The sequence below is a fragment of the Gossypium arboreum genome, chromosome 7 (genome assembly GCF_025698485.1).
Source record: "Gossypium arboreum isolate Shixiya-1 chromosome 7, ASM2569848v2, whole genome shotgun sequence".
NCBI lineage: Eukaryota > Viridiplantae > Streptophyta > Magnoliopsida > Malvales > Malvaceae > Gossypium > Gossypium arboreum.
The window spans coordinates 99,911,479-99,918,591 of NC_069076.1; positions in this window are offsets into that span (position 1 = coordinate 99,911,479).

The following is a 7,113-nucleotide window of genomic DNA, read 5'->3' on the forward strand; positions in this document are numbered from 1 at the left end:
GCTTTCATCAAAGCACATCTTCCATGACTTCTCTTTTGATGACTTGGATTCTATTTTTGTGATGCACATTAAGTCTTTATCTGGAAAATCGAATCTTAAAGGCTCATATTCCTCTGTCGTTCGAGTTGCTAAGAAATTAGCTATTGCGCTCCCTTTTATCGACTTCTGACTTACATAGGCAATGTCATATTCCGAAAGGAGGATCTGCCATCGTGCCATTCTTCCTGATAGTGCCGACGATTCCATCATGTATTTTTTATTGGGTCCAGCTTTGAAATTAGCCATGTCGTGTGATACAACATATATTGTCTGAGTCTCCGAGCTACCTAAACCAGAGCGCAACAATATTTCTCAATGGACGAATATTTTGCCTCATATTCAGTGAACTTTTTACTGAGGTAGTAGATCGCTTTTTCTTTCTTTCCTGACTCGTCGTGTTGCCCCAGTACGCAACCCATTGAACTTTCGAACACAGTCAAATACAATATCAATGGTCTTCCAGGAGTTGGCGGTACTAGCACTAGAGGACTGGACAAATATTGTTTTATCTTATCAAAGGCCACTTGCCATTCCTCGTTCCATTCTCCCGGGTTATGTTTTCGAAGAAGCCGAAAGATTGGGTCGCATTGGTTGGTAAGTTGAGCGATAAACCGGGCGATGTAGTTTAATCTCCCTAAAAATCCTCTAACTTCCTTTTGCGTGCGCGGAGGTGGTAATTCTTGGATGGCTTTTATTTTATCTGGATCAACTTTAATACCTCTTTCACTGACAATGAAGCCTAGCAACTTTCCTGAGGTAGCCCCAAATGTACATTTGACTGGATTAAGCTTTAGCTGAAACTTTCTCAGCCTTTCAAACAACTTCTTGAGGTTCACTACATGCTTTTCTTCCCCTCGGGATTTAGCAATCATATCGTCGACATAGACCTCTATTTCTTTATGCATCATATCATGGAATAACGTCACCATAGCCCTCTGATATGTTGCCCCTGCATTCTTTAACCCAAAAGGCATCACCTTGTAGCAGAATGTTCCCCACATCGTTATGAAGGTAGTTTTCTTCATATCTTCCGGGGCCATTTTGATCTGATTGTACCCCGAGAATCCATCCATGAAAGAAAACAATGAATGTTTTGCTATGTTGTCCACCAACGTGTCAATATGTGGCAAGGGAAAATTATCTTTTGGGCTTGCTCGATTCAGGTCACGATAATCTATGCACATTCGTACTTTGCCATTTTTCTTTGGTACCGGGACTATGTTAGCCACCCATTCTGGATATTTGGAGGCTTGTAGGAAGCCGGCATCAAATTGCTTCTCGACTTTCTCTTTTATTTTCAACAACATCTCAGGCCTCATCCGTCTTAGCTTTTGTTGAATAGGCTTGCATTCTGGCTTTAATGGGAGCTTATGGACCGCTACATCTTCATCCAATCCTGGCATGTCCTGATACGACCATGCGAATACATCTTTGTATTCATGAGCAAAGCAATCAAATTATGCCTGGTGCCCTCTGAAATAGAAGTCCCAATCTTCACTTCTTACTTCCTTTCTTCAGTTCCCAGATTTATTGTTTCAACAGATTCTTGATGAAGCAAAATCTGTTTATCCTCTTGTTCCACCATTCTTAGCAAATCAGGAGACGAGACATAGTCTTCAGCATTTTCTTCGGCTTCGAATTCTCCTAAACAAACAGTCTTCTCAAAATCGATTTCAGGACTCGTAACGGGTTTGTTCATGCTGTTGACATCTGAGCACCTGAAAGTTGAATGGAAAAGGGAACTATAGAGGGGCATCCAAGTATTGAAACCAACAAACAAAATGTTATGGCATGGGATGGGGCAAATGTAAGGATTGGCTATGAAATGAGAAAATAATTATGAAATTAGTGATAATGTGAAAGATTATGACGAAATGCATCTTCATTGATATTCATTTGAATGATAAAGAGCGAATGCAGGCTCTTACAAAAGAATTCTATTATATCTAAGGACATAACAGAATGTTAACGTTTGAGCATTACTCTGAAGACTTATAAACTACAAGAAGATCCTCGGCAGTCCAATTGTTCAACCTGAAACCCAGGGGACAAGGGCATATCCTTGAGACGTCTTTACTTGCGTTAGCTTCTTTGTCAATGACATTTATACTGATATTTTGAAAACCCCTTTCAATTAAAAACAGCGTGCTTTGTATATTATCCTGTCCAGGGTATATCATTCCCGCAGATGTAAATATTTTTGACAAAGGAGGGTATGTTATGGGCTCCCATTCTACTTCTTGGCCCAAAGTTCTCGCAATCCTTCTCTCCTGATCTTTTTTCCACTGTTTTCTTCTTTGACGCATGTCCGGCTGTAACCCTAAACCGTATCGGGCCTTGTGATGTACTGGCTTTAGAGCCCTGACTATTCCTTGCAGGTACCTTCCCAAACCTTTCCTTGCTCGGGATCCCTTTCCTACAGTGAACTTGACACCCATCTTGGTATTTCTCGATAGTTTTGACTCGGGAATTCTGTTTCCCTCAGCGACGAATGTGGCATTGACAAATTCAAGAGATCGGAAGGAACATTTCAGAGCGTCTTTACTCACTTCAATATATGGTGCGTCGGCAGAAATAGATGCTACAATGTCTTCTTCTCCCTCGACAATGACCAAACAGCCATCTATAATAAATTTCACCTTTTGATGGAGGGATGATGGGACTGCTCCAGCAGAATGGATCCAAGGTCTTCCCAAGAGACAATTGTATGATGGTGTAATGTCCATGACTTGAAACTCAACATCGTATAAGTAGGGACCCACTTCTAGAGGAATCTCGATTTTTCCCATAACTTATTGTCTTGTTCCATCGAATGCCCTTACTGTAGAATGGCAGGGCCTTAAGTAGGACAAATCCATCGGTATTTTGGAAAGCGTGGCCAATGGCATAACATTTAACGCTGACCCATTATCGATGAGTACGTTCGGTATTATGTAGCCCTTGCAGCGAGTCGTGATATACAGCGCTTTCACCGAGCCTCTACCATTTGGCGGTATCTCATCATCACTAAAAGAGATGAAATTGTCCGCATTCAGATTGTTTACCCATCTATCAAGCTTTTCGACAGATATGTTGTTGGCCACATAAGCTTGATTTAACACCTTCAATAAAGCATTCCGGTGTGGCTCTGAATTTAACAGTAGAGATAGAACCGAGATTCGCGCTGGCTGCTTGCTCAATTGTTCCACCACACTATACTTGCTGTGCTTAATAAATTTCAAGAATTTTTGAGCTTCTTCCTCATTCACAGGCTTTTTAGTTCCTTGCACGGGTGGAATTTCTTGCTCGACTTCGACTTCGTGCATCACTGTTTTCCCTTTTTGCTTCGAGTCGCTACTTTTCTTTACCGGTTCAACTTTTTTAGAATAGCATCGTCCACTTCGAGTAAAATGACCTACCTCCCCAACATCTTCAGTTATGGCTTCGGGCTTTTCCCCTTCAGGTGCGATGATATTGACATTGTACTTCCACGGTACTGCTTTATTGTCCTTATAAGGGAAAGGAGATGGTACTTCGATTATCATTTTTGGTTTCACCCGCTCCTTCTTCGCGTCATAATAAATTATTAACGGTCAGTCGGCGCTATACAAAAAACCTGATGATTGATTGTCAGAGTCACATATTTCTCCACTGTCGGCCTCTTTGGCTTTACAAAAAATCCCAATCTCCCTGTTATCCATCATATTTTGCAGTAAATTTCTGAATTCCTCGCAGGACTCAATGTCGTGCCCTTCAATGCCATGGAACTCACAAAAACTGTGACCTTTTGCATCTTTTCCTTCGGATACTCCGTTAACACGACAGAGCAACCCTTTCTCACTTAGTACCTCCCAGATTCTCTGCAGAGGTGTTCTTACTTCAGAAACCCATCTTCTACTTTGTCGTTTATCCTCCTCTCCTACTGCGCTCACATTCCCTTTGGTGTGGTTTGGGAATGGATTCCCGGTCATACTGTCAGTACCATCAAATTGCAAAATGCCCGCATCGATGAGCCCTTGAACTCTCCTTTTGAAAGCAAGACAGTTCTCAATAGAATGCCCCTGGTTCCCCGCATGGTATGCACAACTAGCGTTTGGATCGTACCATTTCGGCTATGGAGGTTTAAGGGGGGCCATGTAATGGGGAGATATCAATTGTTTCTCCAAGAGTTTTAGGTACAATTCCCCATACGACACAGGGATAGGAGTAAATTGTGGCCTCTCGAGGTTGGGCCTTGTTGGTCTTGGTTCATTTCTGGGTTGGCTTTGAGCGGGTATCGTGTTTTGCGGGAATGAGGTGATGGGTCTTTGGTTGTTCGTGGCGTAAACGGGATAGGAAGGAGGTGGTGCTTGGTAGTAAGGGTTTTGAGGGGGATAATAGAAATTTGGAGGTGGATAATTTCGAGGTCGGGGTTGGTTCAGATATGGATTAGAGGCATAACGTCTTCCCATTCCCACCATGTGGGCTTCTGGTTCTTTCTTCTTCATAGGTGCTGCCCTTTTTGAACCTTCCATTCTACCGCTCTTGACGGCAAACTCTTTCATGGCACTTCCCACTAGTTTGTCATAAAACGGCGCCTTTAAGGTGTTGATAAAGAGAACGGTTATCTCCGTTTTTGTTAGTGGGGGCTCCACTTGGGCCGAGACGTCTCTCCATCTCTGAGCATACTGTCTGAAGATCTCTGATGGCTTTTTCTCCATCATTTGCAAGGTCATCCGGTCTGGCACCATGTCGATACATGCTTGTACTTGCTTTCGAAATCGCGACGCCAAGTCCTTCTAGGATCGAATCTTTTCTCTACTAAGTTGGTTGTACCACCGAAGAGCTGACCCTGTTAGACTATCTTGAAAGCAATGTATGAGTAGTTTATCCTCATTTACATAACCGGTCATTTTTCGACAGAACATAATGAGATGTGCTTTTGGGCACCTTGTCCCATCATACTTCTCAAAATCAGGCACTTTGAACTTCGGAGGCAAAATTAGATCAGGTACCAAATTGAGTTCCCTGGCACCTAGTGCGGAGAAGACTTCAGTGCCTTCTATTGCTTTGAGTCTTTCCTCTAGACTCCTATATTTTGCGTCATGGTTATCCAATTTCAACTTGGCTACCTCTGCTGGGTCATCCAGATCTGGAACTAGTGGATCAGTAGGGCTAGCCCCTGGGTTCGACGCGAATATTCCTTGCCCTAAATTAGTGGGTGGAGCAGGTGGCATAGGTCGATGTTCCAAGCCTGTGGGTTCTCCTTGAGTATACCCTCTTTGTGTTGTATACGCGGGCGGTGGAGTGAATCCCGGGGGATAGAGTGGATCCTGATCATGGTGAATTCTTGACCGAAGTTCCATAACATCGGGGTTCTGCATGGGTCCTTTTCCTTTGACCAAAGTTGTCATCATCTCCATCATTTTAGCCATCTGATCTCTTTGCTCGAGTGATTCCTCTCGAGATCTCACCATTAGGTCTCTCGTCTCTTGTTGCGATTTGGCCAGTTGCTCTTGTAATTCCTTTTGAGCCCTTTCCATCTTTTCAATTCTCTCATTGAATTCAGCTTCCATTACTCTAGCTTTGTCGGTAGCGTTTTATCTGGATGACGTGGTTCCATCTTGTGGTATTATAACTGCGAATTATATATTTTATCTTCAGCGACCGAGTATGGGATATGCAATGTATGAATGAATGCATGAATGAATGCATGAATGTCAAATGAATGTCAGTCATGAATAAATATGCAAAAATTTGGTGTTAATTTCAAGATAGCCCCTATTTAGGCATTTCCTTAATCAAAGGAGTATAACACAACGTTTCGGTCACTCGTATAATTGACTCCTCCATTAGAAACACATTTTTGGCAACCAATCTCTAATCAACACCTTCCTAACAAGATGCCTTCGATGCATGATAAAAAATAAAAATACAGACAAACGACCTTGGTTAGCGCAACACATATAAACAGAGAAAAACTGTGGAAAATCTAACAAATTAAGCTACTTGGTCCAGTGGACTCGATTCCCTTGCTTAGAAAGCACAAATGTAAAAGAAATAGAAGGTAAGATGTGCTTTTCCCGTGTACTTATTTCGGTGACTACTAAACGAGCGGAGGTTCGGCATGGCTCTAGTTGGGTGGCTCGTATGGTTCACTATATGCGGTTTTGGTTCTAGACAGGTACTCGAATTGCTCATACTGTCATCTGTTAAGATTAGCACGAAGCCTCGGTCATAACCCATCACAGGCTCACGAGTTCAATTCGAGGGATTACATTTACTTATGCCTATGCGGAGGGACAAGTTAACTCACGAAAGCATAAGTCATATGTAACCCGAAAGTATTCACTAGCTTGTGCGGAGGGACGAGTTAACTCACGAAGGCATAGCGTTTACTTTCACTTAAACGGACAGAGCCCGGGTAGAGAGCTTATGTTATGCAAAATGCAAGTGCACAGTGTGTGGGGGGAAACTTGCAAACCTTTTCTCTTTATTTAAAACTAAAAACTAGAATCGTAAAAACTTAAAGCTGAAAAACGGATGATAAACAAGTTAGGAAAATATTTACAACACGATGCAAATGATTCTTCGAAATTTAAAATTTTAAGGATCACGACTAAATATGTTTTTGAACAAGGAATTTTTGCAAATTTTAACAACACATGCTTAACTCGACTCGACTCTCAAAACGGGTCCCCGATTGGAGTCGCCAAATATGTGACGTAAAATTTTAGCTTAGCTTGGTCGCTAATTGTGGCGATTTATTGAAAAAAGTTTGAAATTTGACGTTTGATTTTGAAATAAACAGGAGTCGCCACCGATCCTTTTTCCTAGGTGTGATCGGACACCTATTAGATCTCTTATTAAAACAAATAAAAGGTGAGTTTAGGTCTACGTTAAAATCCAGAGAAAATTTAGGGTTCGAGAGTTGATTCTGCGAGGAAGGTATTAGCACCCTCGCGACGCCCAAAATTGGTATCTTATTAAACACATGTTGTCTTGATTTTCAAAATACGAATTCAATTTGACATTTAAGTGTGATCCGATTGAAGGAAATGAGAAGTTGCAAGTTTTTTGTTTTTAGAAGGACGTCCGTTTTAACACGAGTGATTA